The 22,138-nt window shown below is 39.6% G+C and overlaps 1 protein-coding gene across 6 annotated transcripts in view; it reads right to left on the bottom strand.

Moving 5' to 3' along the window:
- IPO11 (importin 11) overlaps positions 1-22,138 on the bottom strand; it is a 204,800-nt gene that overhangs the window by 182,300 nt on the left and 362 nt on the right. For 4 of the 6 annotated variants that reach the window (XM_029942302.1, XM_029942305.1, XM_029942306.1 and 1 more), the window contains exon 1: positions 15,582-15,743. The exons of 1 other annotated variant lie outside the window; for it this stretch is intronic. The gene's annotated coding sequence lies outside the window, so the exon portion shown is untranslated. Of the gene's footprint in view, positions 1-15,067; positions 15,110-15,581; positions 15,744-22,138 lie in introns of those variants that run through there. One more of the 6 variants, XM_029942303.1, reaches the window with a different exon arrangement.

Genomic DNA, 22,138 nt, shown 5'->3' with positions numbered 1-22,138 from the left:
CTGTCTCAAAAATAAACATTAAAAAATAAAGAGAAGAAAATTATATCCACAAAAACCTGGACATGAGCTTTATTCTAACTACCAAAACTCAGAAGCAACAAAGCCATCCTTCAGTAGGTGAACAGTACATAAACTATGGTACATTCAGACAACGAATTATTCAGTGGTAAAAGAAATTATCAAGCCATGAGAAGACATGGAGTAATATAAGTGCAAAAAGGCAATCTAAGAAGGCTACATACCGCATGACTTCAACTACATAACATTCTAAAAGATCACTTGAGTGCAAGGGGAGATGAACAGGCAGACCACAGATTCTAACACAGAAAAGTACTATGATGATGATGGATATATGTCATTATAACTTTTGTCCAAACCCAATGAATGCACAACACCTAGGTGAACGCTTAAGGAAACTATGGGCGTTGAGTGATTATGATGTGTCAATGTAGGTTTATCGTGGTAAGTAAAATGGACCATTACGGTGAATGATGGCAAAAAAAAAAATTATGGTAAGTGACGTTGGTAATGGAGATTGTCTGTGTGTGTGGGCAGAGTCTATAGGAAATCTCTCCCTGCCTCTCAATTTAGTGTAAACCTAAAACTGTTCTTAAAAGAAAAAAGACACAAAAAAGGAAAATGTTTTGGAAAATACAGTTCTACAAAGATGAATAGATGGTCAATAAGCAAATGAAAAGATGCCTAAATTATTAGCCATTAGAGAAATGTAAATCAAAACCACTATTATGGTTAGAAACAAAAAGACATAACAAAAGATACTGGTGAAGATGTGGAAAAAGTGGAACCCTCATGCGTTGCTGGTGAGAATGTAAATGGTACAATCACTTCAGAAAAGTCTATCAGAATCTAAAAACATTAAAGAGTCTATGACTCAAAAATTCTAACTCTAGGTATGAAAACCCAAGAGAAATGAAGATTTATGTCTACATTTGTTGTATACTGTTTGTACAAAAATGTGACAAGCAATATCATAATAGCAAAAAGTGAAAACAACTCAATGTGGTATTCCATCCAAGAGAATAGTAATTAATAAGAATGAAATGCTGCAACATGATCCAACACAAATAAACCCTGGTTCATTTGACCTGCTAGGTCAAAGAAGCCAGTCACAAAGACCGAAAGGTGACTCTTTTAATGCAATGTCCAAAATATGCAAATTTATAAAGATAAAAGTTGTAGAAGTGGAGGCCTAGAGCTAGAGGATTGGGGAAAAACGTGGAATGATTCCTGATGGGGATGTGGTTACTATTTGGATGTATAAAAATGTTCTAAAACTGATGGCAGTGATAGTCACACAACGCTGTGAATACACTAAAAACAACTGAACTGTACACTTCCAGTCAGTGAACTGTATGGTCTGTGCATTATACCTTAATAAAGCTGTTTTCTTTTACGTATCCCGACTATGTAAATGCCAAAGTCAGCAAGAAACAAGGAAGGGACTAAAGAAATGAAAAATATGTGGCTGGATTATCAACAACCATAAATGATATTAATTCAGACCAAGGAAGACCAGTAATTCAAGAAATTAAAGCAAGATGAAAGGAACACAAACCAAGGAGGTACCAAAGTCACTAGTCTCATTCAAATCAATACTGCACCATTTGGATTCATTTCCATTTCTCAACTGAGACCAGTTCAGTCTGAACAAGAAAATTCTTCTCTGTGCACACATTGTAGGCTGTTTAGCATCCTTCTATACTATATGTTAATAACACTTCTTAAAAATGGTTTTGACTAAAGATGCTTCCAAACGTGTCCAAATACCATGAAGTTTAAACAATCACCAGGGCGATTAAAGCATTCTCCATGAGACCTCATGCCAGACTGTCAAAGACTGATCTATTTTGGAGTAAGAGATATGCAACAAAACATAAGAACAAGGAGAAGAGAATGTATTTGCTTGCTTTCTCTTCTCTACTGATAAAATATCTCATCTAATCGAGTTTTAAAGGACATTTAAATTCCTGCTTGGTGACAGGCACAAGTAAGCTTAAATACTCCTAAACCAATCAGGACTTAAAAATACTCTCTTTTAGGAGCGCCTGGCGGGGCTAGTAGGTTAAGTGTCTGACTCTTGGTTTCAGTTCAGGTCATGATCTCGTGGCCTGGGAGTTTGAGGTCCTCGTTGGGCTCTGTGCTAATAGTGCAGAGTCTGCTTGGGATTCTCTCTCTACCTCTCTCTGTCCCTCCCCCAATCATACTGTCTCCGTCTCTCTCAACATAAATAAATCAACTTCAAAAAAAATACTCTCTTTTAGTCTCCGGGCACCTGGGTGGCTCAGTGAGTTAAGCATCAGACTTTAGCTCATGTCATGATCTCAGTTTGTGGGTTTGAGCCCCTGCATCAGGCTTTGCACTGACTCTATTTCTCCCTCTGCCCCTCCCCCATTCACACTTTCTCTCTCCCTCCAAATAAATAAACAACCTTTAAAAAAATACTCTCAGGGGCGCCTGGGTTGCTCAGTCTGTTAAGCATCTGACTTCGGCTCAGGTCATGATCTCACGTTTACCGACTTCAAACCCCATGTTGGGCTCCATGCTGACAGCTCAGAGCCTGAAGCCTGCTTTGGATTCTTTGTCTCTAGCTCTGCACCCCTCCCCCACCTCGCTCTCACTCCGTCTCTCTCTCAAAAATAAACATTAAAAAAAATACTTTTACTGCTTTGCAATTAGAGAAATGCCTATGATGTCAAATAATATATACTACATAAAATACATGTAAGGGGGCACTTGGGTGGCTCAGTGACTTAAGCGTCCAACTTCAGCTCATGTCACGAGCTCACAGTTCTAAGTCTGAGCCTCACATCACGCTCTCTGCTATCAGGACAGAGCCCACTTCAGACCCTCTGATCTCGCCCCTCTGCCCCTCCCCTGCTCACGCTCTCACTCTCAAAAAAAATAAACATTAAAAAATATATATATTTACAGAAGACTGTGCACATATAAAAGAATATAAAAAGAATAAAAGACAAACAAGAAATACATCAGTTGTAAACAGTTGTTGTGTTAAGGTAGTCCCAGCGGTTATAGGGATTCTTACAGTCTAAAAATGTGACCTTAGTGATTAAAAAAAAAAATTCTGTTTTAAAAGATCAAGTTTTTTCCCTTTATGGCTGCTCTAAATTTCCAAGGGAATATTTGCTTGATTTCTCTTGCCCACTCCTAAAAGAGCAGTTTCTCAAGCACTGCAAATCATTTATTTCTCTTGTCAAGTACACAGCCGGAGATCATGGTGACAGAGTAAGTAGACCATGCGGTCAGCAATTGCACTCTCATCATAACAGTTCATAAAAGAAAACTGAAAAATTTAGTCTTTCAGTAGCAAGAACAGAAAAGCAAGGGCTCTGCCATATTACCTGAATTTGTGACAGCAATGTTTACCAAAAGACCATCTCCCTTTCTCAGGGGACTCTGAGTCTTATCCTCAAATGCCAGTTTAACTGCAGACATCTCTATACGGTAGTTAATATTCTTACTATTTGGTGTTTATAAAGACAATATGTTAAAATATTTAATAGTCAGGAAAAATGAAACTAACCCAAAAGTTCACAATTTTTTCCTTTCCTTTAAGCTTATATTTTTATAAATATTGTATACAATTTACATTTTCAATACACGCCCATCACATAAAAGGAAAACAACTTTTACTTGTTAACAAAAGCATCTTTAATTTCATTTCTAAGTATGTTCCATCACAGTTTCCACATCAACTTGTTTCTTTACCAGGTAACACACTACTACATCTACTAGTCCTAAAGATATAAAAAGAAATCAAGTAAACTGCAGTACCACCTGAGGGTAAGAGGTCCGTACCACATCCCTAAGAAGATGTTCCAAGCATCCTGTTCCCCTAAAGGAAGGCCAGGGGAAGAGGAGGACATCTGGAAATAGAGCAAGGGTTTTTCAGGTCCAAAAAGTCAGGACAAAGAATGTTAAGAGGAAAAAACCTGAGGGAAAGAATAGAACAGGAGCATAAAGAATAACAGAATCCAAGAAGGATGGAATTAAAATATGAAAATGAGTGGCGCCAGGGTGGCTCAGTCAGTTGAGCATCTAACTCCTGACCTCGACTCAGGTCATGATCTCAGGATCATGGAATCCAGCCTGGTGTCAAGTCCATGTGGAGCCGACTTAAGATTCTTTCCCTCGGGGCTCCTGGGTGGCTCAGTGGGTTAAGTGTCCAACTTCGGCTCAAGTCATGGTCTCAGTTCATGAGTCTGAGTCCCGCATGGGGCTCTGTGCTGACAGCCTGGAGCCTGCGGCAGATTCTGTGTCTCCCTCCCTCTCTGCCCCTCCCGTTTTCTCTCTCTCAAAAATAAATATTAAATATTATATTAATTTAATTAAATCCATTAAATTATATAAATTAAAATATTAATGTTTACAAACATTAAAATTTTTTAACTAAAAAAAGGTTCTCCCTCTGACCCTCTCCCCCCAAGCCACTCACACTCTGTTTCTCTCTAAAAAAACAAACGAAAACCAAAACCTCGCCTTGAGGTAAACCTGACAACTCCAGAGCTTCCTTACAGCACTGTCTCTACTTCTGTAGCTAAGTGCAACATTAAAAATACTCTCTCTACCAAAAGAAAACTTGAGATAAAGACACGAATGTGTTCAGAGCTTTACACAAAGTAAATATGACACAATTTAAGAAAAACTAGTAGCATAAGCAACGTTTTAGCAACGGTGACTGAGAAGCTGTGGAACAAGAAAAGAGTGATACAAGCAGGGGATAAAATCAGCGAGTGAGAAAACCCTTGCAGAATCCACACTGAAGAAAAATATAAACATTGAGAAAGAGAGAAAATAAAGGCCAAACATAAGCCACTGAGAAAGTGGTGTTGGTAACCCGAAAGCCCTAATTCTCCTCCTGAAAGCAGCAGCACGGGGCAATAAGAACTTCAACGGAGAGTAGCCTTTTGATGAAAACTATAAGCAATATACTATTTACCATGCAACGCTGGAATACTTCCTAAAGAGAGATGAGAGGAAGATGTCATTTTTTTCAAAAAGATAGTTAAATTCTTGCAAGTTCAATCATGATCTGTAGTTCCAGTCTACAAAGTAATAGGAGGAAGAAACACATTCTTGGAGAATTAGGGAAAAGAAACATTAGAAAATTGCTAAACTGCTAGAGTAAAAAGCAAACTAAAAAAAGACAAGAAGGAAATGAATTTCAATGAAGACCACGGTAAAATTCAATGATAATAAAAACAGAAGTTATCACATTAGAAAACTTAGAGACACTTTATTATTTTGAGAAACCAAAGTCTTAAATTAGAAGAAAACAGCTTGCCGAAAAAAAGTTAAATCTGAACCTAACCAAGCTTCTATATCTTGCTAACAACATACTCAGAAGGGAAGTTAGATGGAGGTAAAATGAAAAAGGTGGACTTCATGAGCTGATCACTGTTAAAGGTGAGCGACGGGTAGAAAGTTTCATTACATAATTGTACTCTGGGGCATGTTTGGTTTTTTTTTTAATGGTATCTAACAGACCATGACACTGATCACCAAAGCTTTGTTCACAGCAAACATCACCTGGAAAAGTACTACACTGGAAAGTAAAGCTCTCCTCCCACGCTATTTGCTCTACATAGTTTGTACTTCTACTATTACACCTACTTCCTTATTTACTTGCATCCCATCTACAAAATCACGAGCTGCATAAAGGCAAAAACTGCTGATTCATCTATGTATGTTAGCATCTACTACAATATCAGGGATATAGCAAATAGTAAATATTTGATGAACTGAACAAAACAATAATGGGATGGTCACTTCCAACAGAAGGCAAAATTTTTAAAAAAGGTCAAACAGAAAGAGTTCACAGACACGACAATCCTGGAAGAAGAGGAATTACAACACAGTAAGGAGAGAAGTATCTACAAAACATAACAAGTGGGCACCTAGGTGGCTCAGTCATTTAAGTGTCCACTCTTGATTTTGCCTCAAGTCATGATCCCAGAGGCGTGTGATCAAGCCCACCAGGCTCTGTGCTGAGCGTGGAGCTTACCTGGAATTCTTTTTCTCTGTCCCTTTCTGTTCCTTCCCCGCTTGTGCTCTCTTTCTCAAAGTAAATAAATAAACATCAAAAAAATACTACAAGAAAAAACAATATACTTGCTAAATGAATGAAGGGAAAGAAGAGGGGAAAAAAAACTAAAGGAATCGTTCTACTGAATGGGACATATCAGGGCAACGATATTTAGCAGTACCTTTCCCTGGACCCATCTAACACCCTTTGTTCTAATCCTGTGCTCTCTACACAACTTCCTGATATTTACTTGGTTTATCAGTAGACTTTTGTACATTCGTTCCTCCAAATATATATGGAACACCTACATGTTCTGGGTTATCATTCTAGGCACCTGAGATGTATCAATGAACTGAAAAGACAAAAATGTTCCTACCCTTATGGACAGTAGAGTCTAGCAGTGGAGAAATAAATAAATGGAGAAACCATACAGTATTGAAGAAAGCAGTGAACAGCACCAGGAGGCAGCTATAAGAGATGTGTAGCCCAGTAAACCTAAATGTGTACATCTTACTGGGAAGTTTTTAGTAAAATGGCATTGATGAACTACAATACATTTCTTGCCTGGTCATTATACACAAGAGTTCCCCATGAATGAGTATTTCCTAATAGGAAAAGTTAAAAAACTTATCCTAAACAACAGTGACCCCTATCAAGGTACCAGTGATCCTGAGGCCTCAACTACTGTCACCAGCACCTCGGTGACATCTCTTTAGTTGAAACCAAGAAAAATCACATCTCTATAAAAACAGCAAGTGTGGTTGTTGGCTTTAAAGTTCCTTCTCTTATATAAAACAAAGAAAAAGGAAGGAAAAGCAGTGAGCTAGACTTTGAGCTTTGAATTGGAGTAATAGCACAGCCTAAATTTAATAGACTGTAACTGACTGGATTTAAGTTGAGTCAAAACCTTTCACTAAGGGCTAAGGGATCATCAGTACTCTCCAAGTATACATACCTTTGGGGCACCCGGATGGCTCAGTCAAGTGAGCATCCAACTCCCAATTGGTTTCGGCTCAGGTCATAAACCCAACATAGTAGTATCATGCCTGCTTTGGGCCCTGCACTCGGCTTCCTACTGAGCATGGAGCCTGCTCTACATTCTCTCTCTTCCTCTACCCCTCTCCCCTGCTCGCACAGCTCATGTTCTCTAAAATTTAAAAAAAAAAAAATTAATTAAAACTTTTTTTTTTAACTTAAAAAACAAAAAACCAAATATACACATATTTGACTGATAGTCTCCAACTACTGGTCCAGGACAACACTGTCTATAATGCTGTCTCAAAAGAATCTCATTCTTATGAGAGTCTACCAAAAAGAGTCACTGCATTTATAAAAATTCATTAATTAAAACATGAATGGGCTGCATACCAGTAATGTCCCCACCATTCAGAACTATTACACATTTTATCATTAAAACAGTGTGTTTTTAAAATTTTTTAATGTTTTATTTATTTTTGAGAAAGAGAGAGACAGCATGAGCAGGGGACGGTCAGAGAGAGGGGGAGACACAGAATTTGAAGACAAGCCCCAGGCTCTGAGCTAGCTGTCAGCACAAAGCCTGACACGGAGCTCAAACCCACAAATTGTGAGATCATGACCTGAGCCGAAGTTGGTTAAGTTGGACGCTTAACCGACTGAGCTACCCAGGTGCCCCTAAAATAATGTTTTTGATCCTTAAAATAATTTTTCTATCATCTTGGAAAATTCCAAGATGCATATCAGTTCTCTAAATAGTAAATATAGTTGACCCTCAAACAATGCATTTAAGTTTTGACTCCCCAAAAATTTAATTCATAGCCTGCTGAGAAGCCTTAACAATAACAAACTGCTGAATAAAACATATTTTGTATGTCATATTGTACATACTACATATTATATCCTTACAATGAAATAAGCTAAAGAAAATATTAAGATCATAAGAAAATACATTTATGGTACTAAATTGTATCAAATACATATGTATATATATGTATATGTACATGCATGTATATGTATATTATATATATATATGTATGTGTGTGTGTGTGTGTGCATGTACACATACACATATATAAATACCTGAAAACAGATCCACAGATTTCAAACCCATTTGGACAAGGGTCAATTGTACATCTGATTTAAGCATTTTACTGACCAAAATACATGTCCCAAAGAGGTTAAGGAGACACACTGTGACTTCTCTTAAGTCCCAGGCTCATTAGTGGCATTTCTAGAACTAGAATACGTATCCCAACCCAATACTCCACTGACTACCACATTTTCCTTTTGATCCGTGTTGTCCATTGATATACCTCAAGTGAAATTAATAAGATACAGGCTTTTTGTTTTCTTTTGTTTTTAGTTTTAGACTTGAGAACCGAAATACAAATCGAAACTACTGTCCTTTTCCTGATAAATTATACATCAAAAACTGAAAAACAAAATTAATATAATGAAAATATCATTGGCAATATTAACAAAATAAAAATTAAAAGATATTTTAAGTGACTAAACAAAATTTTATTACATAGAACATACAAGAAACCTCTGCGAATCAACAAGAAATACAAAAGAGAACTGGACAAAGGATACAGACAATTCACAAACAGAAAAAGCCAAATGGATTATAAACACCAAAAAAGATGCTACCTCACTGGTTATCAGTGATTCTTTTTTTTTTTTTTAATCTTAAAAAAAATTTTTTTTGGTCTTTATTTTGAGAGAGACACAGAGCAAGCAGGGGAGGAGCAGAGAGACAGTGGGAGACACCGAATCTGAAGCAGGCTCCAGGCTCTGAGCTGCCAGCACAGAGCCCAACACAAAGCTTGAACCCACAGACCGTGAGATCATGAGCTGAGCCAAAGTCGGATACTCAACCAACTGAGCCACCCAGGCGCCATGGTTATCAGGAATTCTTAAAAAACAGAGATGTTACTTTAAAATCATCAGACTGGTGAGGGCACCTGGCTGGCTCAGTCGAAGAACATGTGACTCTTGATCTCAGGGTTGTGAGTTCAAGCCCCACACTAGGTAAACCGAGTACTCAAAGAAAAAAAAAAAAAAGACTTTATAATCAGATCGGCAAAAATTAAAAAGTCTATTGAGAAAGAGACCCTTATGTTTGCTGCTTAAGAGTATATATACACTGGTACAACCACTCTGGAGAGCAATCCTGCCATCTCTAATAAAATTAAATGCATGTGTGTGTGTATACTACAAACAGGTTACATTCTATGGCCTACCAGTCCCACACTTGGGGCTATAACCAAAGAAACCTCCTCCACAGGCTTATAAGGAGCAGACAAGGATTAGGGCATTCATAGTGGGAGTGGTCTACAGTGAGAAAGAGACAACGTAGGTCCATCTTTAGCGGAATAGATAACATCAAATCTATGTTGTAGATTTTGTTCCCTCTGACTGGAAAACCCTTGCCTCTGGATTCCTGCATTTCTTGCTCTTTAACTTCAATCCAGTCTTTGCTCAAGTTGTCGACTCATCAATTTGGTTGTTGCTGACCACCCAATCTAAAACAACTTGCCTTCATCTCAGAATCTCTCTGGTCTGGCTATCTGTCTTAATTTCTCTGCATCACATTTTTAGCTATTTGACACTCTAATATCTATGTGTTCACTGTCCAGACTCCCCCCAATTAGAATTTAATGTCAAGACACCAGGAACTTCAATTTGTCAAAGGTGTAGTGCCAGCATCTGACACCTGGCACATATGAAAGTGATGAATATCTGTTAAATAATTGAATTCAATTACTAAATCTCAATCTCTGCTTACACTTGTGTAAAGTCAAAAATCTGAACCCAACTGTATCTAAATTTTCAAGCCCACTCAACCTAACCTCCAGAGTATGTAACATCCCTCTTTGTTTTGACTCTACAGTAATTCCTGTGCTGTTTTTTAATGTTTACTTATTTTTGAAAGAGAGAGCACGAGCAGGTGAGGGGCAGAGAGAGAGAACAGAAAGAAACATTCTGAAGCAGGCTCCAGGCTCTGAGCTGTCAGCAGAGTCCCACCCTAGGGATCAAACTCCCGAACCGTGAGATCAGGACCTGAGCTAAAGTCAGACACCTAACTAACTGAGCCACCCAGGCAGCCCTCAACTCTCTGGTGATTCAGCGTGCATTCACAGTACTCAACAAGGAACCGGCTTCTACTGGCCAGGCACTACTCCGAGAGATAATGAATAAAAAAGCCGGGGCACCTGGGTGACTCTGCTGGTTAGCGTCCGACTTCGGCTCAGGTCATGCTCTCACCACTCACGAATTCAAGCCCCACATCGGGGTCTCTGCTGTCGGCACAGAACTCCTTTCAGATCCTCTATCCCCTTCTCTCTCTCTGCCTCTCCCCACCTTGTGCGTGCACTCTCCTCTCTCAAAAATAAAATTAATTGTGTGTAAACAAAGAGTCTCTGAGGTTCAGTTTGAAAATGATGACAGCTGGGTCCCAGGTTTCAGGGCTGCTAGGTAGGTGCAGGGCACAGCTCCATCAATCCACGTCAAGTAGCACCCACAGCAGGGAGAGCACCACTGATTACTTTGTAGTGATCCCAAAAGGTAAAAGTGAGCGTGCTGAACAACCTCCTGAAGTCGATCACGGAGAGCTCGAGAGGTCAGAGTTCAGTGCCTACCCACAATTCTGCACCTAGTCCCAGGCCTTCCCTGGGAGAGATGGTAATCAGGTTCTACCTCATAATCCTCATGTGAATCCACTCCCGACTGCCTGAGAATGAATAAAGAGAACCTGGACCACTACCCAGGGGGGCCCACAGCACTAGTCTGGACCATAACCCTGCACACGGACCAGAAGTATATGGGACATTAAGTGCACCTTCCTTATTTGTATCAAATGATGATCAGTATACTGATCTTCCACCCCTTTGATTATAGCAGGATATTGTTTAAATAACTTAATTAGTCCACCAAAAACACAAAAGAAACAAAAAGAGAGTCTTTGCTTTCAAGTCTTGAGAAAAAAAGACATTAAAGGTGTTTCGGAAGAACATAAGAGGAAGACAATGCAGCCTAAACAAGTTGGGGAAAGTTTGGTGAGGCAAGAAAGGGGGACAAAACAGCACTTGTGTTGAGTCATGAAAGCTGAGCAGCAAATGAGACGGTTATATGTGTTTGTCAAACAGGTGATAGGTACATTCAGGGCAGAAGACATACAACATACTGATGTCTCAACTTTAAAAAACATCCTAATACTTTTGGGGCTCCTGGGTGGCTCAGTTGGTTAAGCGTCCAGGCTCAGGTCATGATCCTATGGTTAGAGGGCTCAAGCCCCGCGTCACGCTCTGTGCTGACAGCTAGCTCAGAGCTTGGAGTCTGTCTTTGGATTCTATGTCTCCCTCTCTCTGACCCTCCCCTGCTCACTCACACACTCGCTCGCTCTCGCTCTCTCATAAAAATAAATAAAACATTAAAAAATAAAGAGATAAAAATTAAATATAAACATTCTAACACTTTTGAAAAATTGCAAATAGTTCAGCATGACAGAACGTGAGGCAGGAATTAGCAGAAGATGAAAGCAAAAAGCAAGCAAGGTCCCAATCACTAAGGAGCTTATTTCCTAAATTTGATAGTATGGATTTTAATCTGAAAGCACACACAGAAAGACTGCAGAAAAACACTGCAATCTGGCTACAAAACAAGGAAGGGTTAAGAGGGATGATATCCATTCTTAGAGTCAAGGAAATTATTTACAATGTTTACACCAAAGTCCAGAGACTAATGATAATCTGAACCAAGGTAGTAACTGCAGGGAAAAACAGATGAAAGATGTAGAACAAAATCTGGTAAATGACTGCGGGGCAGATGGCACATAAAGGTAATTAGTGGGGAGAGTTAAGACTTGGGGCATCTCCAACTGACCAGCAGGCCTGAATCATAGGAGGAAGAAAAGCAACTTTGGAAAGAATGAGAAACATAATTTTTGACCTGAACTTAATATATCTTGAGACAACCACCATGTGTCACAGCTGAAGACTAATCTGGACTAAAGAGACAAAGACTTGCTAGTTATCAAAATAAAATCGATAGCTGAAGTCATCAGAGATAAGACCATTCAAGAGCAGGTAGAGGCAGACGAGAGCAGAAGGCAGTGCCTCACTGTGAAAGGAATATCTGAATTGGTGAGAGAGAAAACTACACCAAGGAAAGACTGGCCAATACACATGGAAATAAGGAGACCAGAGCACCACAGAAGCACAAGAAAACTTCAAAGAGGACAACTCAAAATGTCAAATGATTACAAAGATTCCATGAGATTTCACAACAAAGAGATCAATGGCGACCAAATTCAGTGATTGCAGTGGACTGCTAGACTTCAATATATTGGGGAGGGAGGGGGAGCAAGTAATAAGGAGGTGGAGAAAATTAATATAGGTAATGTTTCCAGAAACTTTGAAATAATTACAGATGAAACTGAAAAGGAATCCAGAGTGAGAGTGCATTTAGAGGAAGTATGTTTAAATCCTATTAAGTTAGAGCCCGTTCAGAGTAAAAAAGGACCAACCAAATGTTATGGACTGAACTGTATTCCCCCAAAATCACATGTTGGAGCCTTAACCCCCAAAACCCTCAGTATTGGAGATAAGCTTTTGAAGTGATTAAGTTAAAATGAAGTCGTCAGTGTGAAGCCCTAATCCAATGCAAGTGGTTTCCTAATAAGAAAAAGAGATACCAGAGATTCTAGTGCACAAAGCGGGTGGTTGTAAGTCAAGGAGAAAGCCTCAAAGGAAATCACTCCTGCTGGAACCCTGATCTTGGCCTTCCAGCTTCCAGAACTGTGAGAAAATAATTTTCCATTGTTTAAGCTGTAGTACTGTTACAGCAGCCCTGGAAAATGAATATATCAAGGAAACACTGTCCCTAAGGAGAAAAATCTCCGAGCACGTGAGATGACAGATGGAAACAGACATATTTGCAGGTGGAAGAGGACCAAAATCAATAACCAATGCCACCAATGTATTTCATTTCCTCTGTCATGTAGAAGTGGTATCATCCAGGAAAGAGTAAGGAGGGAGGGTGGAGGGTTCATAACCACCATAGGAAACAGCAGTTCTAGAGACACACAGAATGATTGGACTGCTTGTCCATTACTCAGAAAATGTTTGTTATGGAATGAATTCCTAGGTCTCATTCATGAATGCTTTAATTCCATTTTAAAATGGCAATAAATAGCAAAAGAAAAGCGTTCAAATAAGTCAGAACCCAGGTTATGAATCTAGTTATGTGACCTCACGCAAGTCACTTATCATTGTCGGGTCTCAGTTTCCTCAACCAGATGAATCAGACTCGATAATCAGCAAAGGATTACCTCTGATCAAAATAAATGCTATCATTTTACAGAGGTTTACACATGACCTCAGTCTTCCAACTCTTCCCAACTGAAGTAGGCTGTCTCAGGCTTTAACATAAAGTCCTATCATCTGGGAAGCTTGTTAAAATGCAGGTTCTGATTCATCAGGTTTGGAATTAAGCTTAAGCTCGTGCATTCTGAGCAAACACTGAGGTGATACCCTACATCACATTCTGAGTAGGAACGATGCAGAACACTGATCCAACCCAAGCTCTACAGAGCTTGTAATTGTGGGCTTATCTGTAATCAGCCTGACGGTTAGAAAACAAAAACAAAGATGCTCCAGACTCACACCTGCACTTGAATGTCTTGCCATTCCCTAAAACACTCTGAATTAACTTGATGATAGTCTTCCCTTGGTACAGATACAAAAAGACAGAAATGAGGAATACTGGAATCAGTAACACCATATTAGGAGAAGCAAGATTAAATACTAGCACAGAAACAGGTGAAGAGCGTCAAGAGGTGCAAACTTCCAGTTATTAAAGTCAGTCACAGGGATGAAAAGTACAGCACAGGAAATACAGTCAATAATACTGTAACAACACTGTATAGGGACAGTAATGACACTTATCATGGTTAGCACAACATAAGATACAGAATTGTTGAATCAGCATGAACTGATCAGAACGTCACCTGAACTAATATAACATTGTATGTCAACTATACTTGAACAGGACCAATTAATATAAATAAACATGTACACATATATGCACATACATACAATTGATGGTCAAAATCCATCTAACCATGTTCTCTTTCTCAAAACATGAATATTTTTATTTCTAGAAAATCATTTAGCACTAGGAAGACTTCTGTATATTCTGACACATGCCTACAAGGGTTCTTTTGCATTTTAGTTTGATTGTGAATGCAAACACTCAATGTCACAATATTTAAAGATTTTTACACTAATTTCCAAATAATCTTCATGCACTTGTTTAGAACCTCCAACCCTATTACAACTAAATGCATTTGTGATGAGAATTTGCTTCTGCTTTAAGAAGTGTTAACTAGGACAGAGACAGCCCAGCTGACCTAGGGCTATATTATACAGCCACAAACCATTGCTATAATTAAACTGTTTCCCTGTACTAGATTACAGGAGGAAAAACTTCCACAATCCCATCACAACCAACAAGGATTTTCATTCTAATTTCATAGCAGTCTTCAGTGATGCGAGATATAAGAAAAGGTGTCATGCAATGGAAGTCTTTCAGTCACTCTGCCCTTAACCTGAAGCCTCTATACTGAAAAGAGAATTTTAAAATTACGTTAAAATGGAGGTGTGAACTCCCTATCCAAGACCAAAAAAAAATATATATAGATATATAGATATATGTCTGTAAACTGCTCTTTCTTACCCTATTCCGAAGAATAACCAATTCTCAAAGGCACTACAACCGAGCTCGCTTACACTGGGATGGGAAGAAGGTATGTTCATTGCAATCTTGGCACCAGCAGGCAATTTACCACTCCTATCTAATTTAGGGAAATCACTTTCAGATAATACTTCCCTCATTCACCGCTATGTAACGACAGAATAAAAAAGAATGACAAATGCAATGGAACTCAAAATAGTTTTGCTGAATCACAAATACCCTCAATATAAAGCTGCAGAAGTCGTTGGGCTTGAGCATTGGCGGCCATACCTCAGCAAGCAGCTCCTCTGAAAATGTGGTAACTTCCTGCACCTGTTCATTAAAGGCAAGGAAGGGTCTAACGTTTAATTAGAGCTTTCACAGTATTGCTATTAGCAGCATTGTGGTGTAGGCAATAATAATACACAGGGGTTTTATACTAAAACTGACCACGTTCTCTCAAAATTTGCACCACCTATATACCCCAAGGGCAAATGCACCACCCTGGCCTGCAACCGCAGCCACAGTGGGCACCCTCTGCTCTTTTCATCCTGGCACCCAGTCCGTCTCCCTGCACCCCCATTTCTCACCGACCAACCCTCCCCCTCCCGGGCTGACTCGGCCAGGCCCCAGCTCCAAGGGGCTCCTAGGGTTACGCAGAACCAAGCCTGCAGGCCTCTCTCGCCGCGTTTCTGCTATCTCTCGTCTCCGGCTCGCCCAACGCTCTTCCCTCGCCTCCCTGGTCTCCGCTGCCCGACCCACTCCTCCCTTCCACTCGCGAGCTCTGTAGCCCTCAAGGTCTCACCGTTTGGTTCGCTCCGGAATGGCCCGGCTCCCCCGCTTCCACTCCCCAACACGAAGCGAAGTCGGTTGGTCCCGCGCCTCACGCTTCCAGTCTACACGCCGCCGCCTACTGATGCCGAAAGCGGCTTCTAGGAACGCGCCATGTTCAGCGTCGCGGCACCAAACGCCGCGGACGCGGGAATACTGCGTCACAGACACCGAAACGCGTGGAATTGGCAAAGTGAGAAGGCGATAGGAGAACTGCAGGAGAGGAGGGAGGTGCTTCCCCTTCGAAACTGAAGGCGCCGCTGCCAGCGCTTGCGCACTAGAGAGCGTGGAGCCTGGAGTCAGCCAGATTTGTAACCATGGAAACGTTAACCCTGCGTTGCCCAATTCCCAGAACAAGTGGTAGTCTTCAGGTTTGACTGGAGTCTGCTTGAATCAGAACCATTTTCCCTTACCGTTCCGGATGTCGGTTTTAAACTGCATTGTTTGGGGGTGCTTGGGTGGCTCAGTCGGTTAGGGGCCCGACGTCGGCTCAGGTCATGATCTCGCGGGTTGTGGGTTCGAGCCCCGCTTCGGGCTCTGTGCTGACCGCTCAGAGCCGGGAGCCTTGCTTCACATTCTGTGTCTCCCTCTCTTCTCCTCCCCCGCTAGCTCTCTGTCTCTCAAAATAAAGAAATAAAAAAAGATAAACTGCATTGTTTTGCGAGTCCATCGTAGCCTAGGTGAGTTATTAATATAATCTTACTCCCATTGGTTAAACCTCCCGCGAATATTTTTTCAAGTCCTAAATTTGCTGGGCGCTCTACTCCAGAACGATAGCAGGAGTGGAAAGACTAAAAAGGAGAGAAGTCTAGTTCTGCCTGCCTCTACAACTAGCTAGATTAGTGGCCTAAGTTTTTTTTTTAAGTTTTTATTTTTATTTTTATTTTTGAGGGAGAGAGAGAGTAGGGGAATTGCAGAGAGAGATGAAGACAGAATCCCAAACAGGTCCGCACTGCTCAGCACAGAGCCCGATCACAGGCTCCAACTCAGGAACCATGAACCAAATGCAAGAGTCTGAAGCTCAACAGACTGAGCCACCCAGCCGCCCCCTGCCCCCACCCCGCCTGAGTTTTCCTTAGAAAGATAAATTGTAAAGACATGGTTGAGGGTTCATAAAATTAATAATAATAAAAATAACAATAAATATCTACTGAACATTTAGAATGTGCCAGATACAATTCTAAGACTTTTACATGATCATGTACTTTAATCCTCAAAATAATCTATGAGGTGCTTTTTATTATGCCTTTTATAGATGAAGAAACGGAAACAGAGAAGTCACATAATCTGCCTAAGGTCACACAGCTTGTCAGGGACATTGTTAGGATCTGAATCAATCATAAGCCCTACATTACAAGAATGTTCATGTTAGGGCTGTTTTAAAAGTAAAAATACAATATTATCTAAAGGAATGCCTAATGATGATACATGCATATATAATAAATTAAAAATCGGCCACTGGAAATTATGTTGACATGTACTTATTGCATGTTAACACATTCACAATGCATTGGGAAAAGAGTGGGTTACAAAAAATATGTTCAGTATAGCCCCATTTTTGGAAATAAATATATGCCAAAATGTTAACAAGGCTCATCACTAGTTGAATGGTAATGTGGGCATGTTTCATTTGTTTATGTATTTGTTTTCCTTGATTGTATCTTCTGATTCTACTGAAAGGCAATACTTGTCAAGTTTTAAATGTGCATAGAATCACATGGATCTTGTTAAAACATAGATCCTGATTTAGTTGGTCTGAGGTGGGACCTGAGTCTTCATTTCTAATGAGCTTCCAGTTAATGCCAATGCTACTGGTCCATAGATTACACAATGAGTAACAAGTTTAATAGGAATATACAATAAATATATATATGTGTGTGTGTGAGTATAAATATACATATGAAACCCAATTTGAATTAAAATGAAGAAATTGCTTTAGAAGAGTAGATCTTTTCTGGGGTACCTGGGCAGCTCAGTCAATCATTTGACGTCAGCTCAGATCATGATCTTGGAGTCTGTGAGTTTGAGCCCTGCATTGTGCTGTCTGCTGTCACCATGGAGCCAGCTTCAGATCCTCTGCCTCCCCCGTCCCTCCTCTAATCATGCGCGTGCTCTCTCTGTCAAAAATAAACATTTAAAAATTTTTTAAATCATATGTATAAAGAAGAATAGATAATTTCTATTTAGGATAATGGATCCTTTGGAAATCTAAGAAAATTTAGAAAAACGCACACATACTAATTTTGCTCCAACTCCAGGACTCCCAATAAGATGCACTTGGGAGGTCCTAGCTTCGACTATTGTGAATGTAAAACCTAGTCATATACTATGTGTAAGATAAATATGTACAATTAGATAAATAATCTCATGTTACTGCATTTAATTGCTATATTCTTGGATTCTTTAGAGAAAAGGGCAAAAAAATAATCATTGGGTCTGTTCATAATATATTTGAAACATAAATATAAATTCAGTGCTTCCCCCTCTAAATAGTTAAAAACTGTAAAGAGAGAGTAGAAAGTTGAGGAAGCAAATGGTAAAGAAACACTGCTGCTCTTCACCCCTCAATCTCAAGTAGTTTCCAAGATGTAAATAAGTATAACAATGCAATTTATTTTGCCTCAATAATTATAACTAACTACTACTAAACATTTCCTGTGTGCCAGTTCTAAGTGTCTTTTAAGTGCCTGGCATTGAACTGTAGACATTTCATATAATTTATTAATCTTCATCCCACCATATATGAAGAGTATTCTTTTCCTTATTTTACTGATTTGATGATGGGAATTTGTCATTTGTCTACATTCAAATTCTGGAGGAACCCAGAATCAAATTTAGAGATATGCTTTGTAGTTGGTAGGATAAAAGGATATCCACATCCTAATCCCCAAAACTTGTGCATATATTATTTTTCATGGCAAAAGGTATTTTGTAGATATGGCTACATTAAGTATCTTGAGATGGAAAAATTATTTTGCATTATCCTTCAGGCCCAATGTAGTCACAATGGTGTTTTATAAGAAGGAAGCAGGAGTGTCAGAGAGAGAGATATGACCATGGAAGTAGAGTTGGGAATGCTATGAAACCAGGAGTAAAGGAATGCAGGCAGCCTAGAGAAGCTGGAAAAGTCAAAGAAACAAACGCTCCCTGATAGCCTCTGGAAGAAACTCAGTCCTGCAGAGAATTTTAGATTTCTGACCATCAGAATTCTAACATAATGAATTTGTGTTGTTTTAAACTAGTTTGTGACAATTTTTTTACCGCAGCAATAGAAAATTAATACATGTTCCAAAGTCATTGTCTTTCCAGTGTGCTACATTTCTTTTTTAATTTTTTAAATTTATTTTTTGAGAGAGAGAGAGAGCATGAGCAGGGGAGAGGCAGAGAAAGAGACACACACACACAGATCTGACACAGGCTCCAGGTTCTGAGGTGTCAGCATGGAGCCTGATGCAGGGCTTGAACTTGGGAATGGTGAGATCATGATACAGGCTGAAGTTGGATGCTAACCAACTGAGCCACCCAGGCGCCCCTCCAGTGTGCTACATTTCAATTAGTAATGCAAATTGTGTAAAATTAGGTCTTGGGCAACTCTGTATTATAATAGAGCTCTCATTAGATGCTTATCCATTAACTCATCAGATGCTAACCAGGTTAGGAAAATAAATTATCCAGGTTAGGAAAATAAATTATCCAGGTTTCGAAGGTAGAATTTCATTTACCATTTAAATTTGAATATTGGCACAAATAATAATAATGTTCATTGTTCTAATCAAATTGAACAGCTGATATTAGATTTGAAATTGTTAACTTGTTCAAGAGAATTATACTCCTTTTTCATAAGAACACAGTACTTGTTGATGAGTCTGTGTTAAAAGTGTAAAATTCAAACATTCTTAATGTTTCTAATTTTTTAAAATTTTTTGATGTATATTTATTTTTGACAGAGACAGAGTGCAAGCGGTGTAGAGGCAGAGAAAGAGGGAGCCAGAATCTCATCTCCAAACTGTTAGCACAGAGCCTGAAGCAAGGCTGAAACTCAGGAACTGCAAGATTAAGACCGAGCCGAAGTAGGACATTTAACTGATTGAGCCACCTAGGTGCTCCTATGACTTTCCAACACATTAAAAGTCTATCAGGAAATATATTTTACAAAGGAAAATGCTTACATTTTATTATTACTGCTCATTGTATTCCCTGGCACATTTAAAATGTTATCATTTCAAGCATGCTGGTAAATTTAAGTAAGCCTTTTCTTCTGTGATTATAATCCTTTTTCAACATTTTATTTATTTATTTCTGAGAGATAGAGAAAGACAGAGCATGAGCAGGGTGAGGGGCAGAGAGAGAGACACACACACACACAGAATCCAAAGCAGGCTCCAGGCTCTGAGCTGTCAGCCCAGAGTCTGATGCTGGGGTCGAACTTGCAAACCATGAGATCATGGCCTGAGCCGCAGTCAGACACTCAACTGACTGAGCCACTCAAGTGCCCTGATTATAACTTTTTCAAGTTATGATACATTATATATAAAACAAAAACAACAAAATGGCAACGAATCCATTGTACACATCCAAACTGAAAAATAAGTATCTTTAATTAACAAAAGAGAAAAACATGAACCTTTAATAAAAGCATAAGATTTTATAATTCAGTCATTCATGGATGCAAAGATAACTCAGACACATTCCAGCATAAATTTCCAATTCTCATTTCTTTAATGCAGCTCATAAACCAGTGTCACACAATTTCCTAGGATTCATGTAGCGATGGTGCATCCATATTTTCTCACTTCTGAATGCCACTTTGAAACTAACAGAAGAAGAAATTGATGAAATATGGTGAGACTAATAAGGGGATCCCTGTGCTTATGATGGTAGCCCTCCTTATCCTCTTTCATTTCTGTATAAATTCCTCAACCTACTTTATTTTACTGCAGAAAGTAATAAATCCTTCCCTTTGATGCACATCAGTATTTCCTGGACAGTTTGTTAAAAATACATTTGTTAGGGCCCAATCCTATTCTGATCCAGAATGTTCAGGGGCTTAGAAATGTGAATTTTTATTATGTGCTGTATTCGTTTGCGTGGGCTGCCATATCAAATACCACAGACTGGGTAGCTTAAAGAATAAGAGTTTAGGAGCACCTGGGGGGCTCAGTTGGATGAGGGTCTGACTTCAGCTCAGGTCATTATCTTTTCATGAGTTCGAGCCCCACATCTGGCGATGCCATCAGCCTGTCAGTGAAGAACCTACTTCTTCAGATCCTCTATCCCCCTCTCTCTACCCCTCCCTCCTTGTGCCCTCCTCCCACCTTCAAAAAAATAGAAATTTATTTTCTCACAGTTCTGGAAGCTAGAAATCTAAGATCAAAGTGTCAGCATGGTTGGTTTCTCCTAAGGCCTCTCTTCTTTGACTTGTAGATAGCCACCTTCTCCCTATGTCCCCTTAAGGTCTTTTCTCTCTGTGCACACACAACCCTGATGTCTGTTTGCATATACAAATGTCCTCCTTTTAAAAGGATACCAGTCGTTGGATTAAGGCCCAGCTTAGTGATCTCATTCCTGCTTAATCATCTCTTTGAAGGTCCTATCTCCAAATACAGATATATTCGGAGGTACAAAAGTTAAGGCTTTAACATATGAATTTGGGGAGGATACAATTCAGCCCATAACATGTGCCCTAGTATTTCTGAGGCAGGTGGTCCAAGATTTGTATTTAGACAAACACTAATTCAGACTCTAGGCAAGCTAAATATGCACACTTACCTCTGTCCCTTTGTTTTCTGTGGCTTAAGAGATATAGCCTCTTCTAGGAGGATCTTGCTATTTTAAGATACCATTTGGCTATCATTTGGTTTTCCATCCTTACAGTCTACCCTATTTCCCCTCTAGCAAGAGCAAAGGGGGACTTCCTTTTTGCAGAACCCTTAACTATGAAGAGGGACTCTGTCTAGGACACAACTTATCTATGAGTTTAAATTTTTTTTAATGTTTTATTTATTTTTTTGATAGAGAGAGAGACAGAGCATGAGAGGGGGAGGGGCAGAGAGAGAAGGAGACAGAGAACCAGAAGCAGGCTCCAGGCTCTGAGCTAGCCGCCAGCACAGAGCCCGTTGCGGGGCTCGAACCCACGAACGTGAGATCTGACCTAGGCCGAAGCCGGAGGCTTAACCGACTGAGCCACCCAGGTGCCCCATCTATGAGTTTAATGCTAAATCACTTCTTTTCCCAACTAGTAGAACTACCTCCCAACTTCAAAATGTCAAGCTCTCCCTGGCCTATCCATATGAATTCTAACAAAACATGCACCCCTCTTTCCTTCTATTATACCATGTACTTTCATTCATGGTATCTCCTACCTTCATGCTTTTCCTCACTCACTGTCTTCCAGTTAGTTGTAGCAGAAACGGCCACAGATGTACTGTGAGTCACCTTGAGATTTGTGCCCTACGTCTCTAATCAAATTATCCCCATCATGGGAGCCCTGCCACACAATGCTATATAGAATAATCTCTACCACCCACCCTG

The sequence above is a fragment of the Suricata suricatta genome, chromosome 6 (assembly GCF_006229205.1).
Source record: "Suricata suricatta isolate VVHF042 chromosome 6, meerkat_22Aug2017_6uvM2_HiC, whole genome shotgun sequence".
Classification (NCBI taxonomy): Eukaryota; Metazoa; Chordata; class Mammalia; order Carnivora; family Herpestidae; genus Suricata; species Suricata suricatta.
The sequence above is the reverse complement of the archived record's forward strand: the minus strand, read 5'-3'. Positions and strand labels throughout refer to the sequence as shown.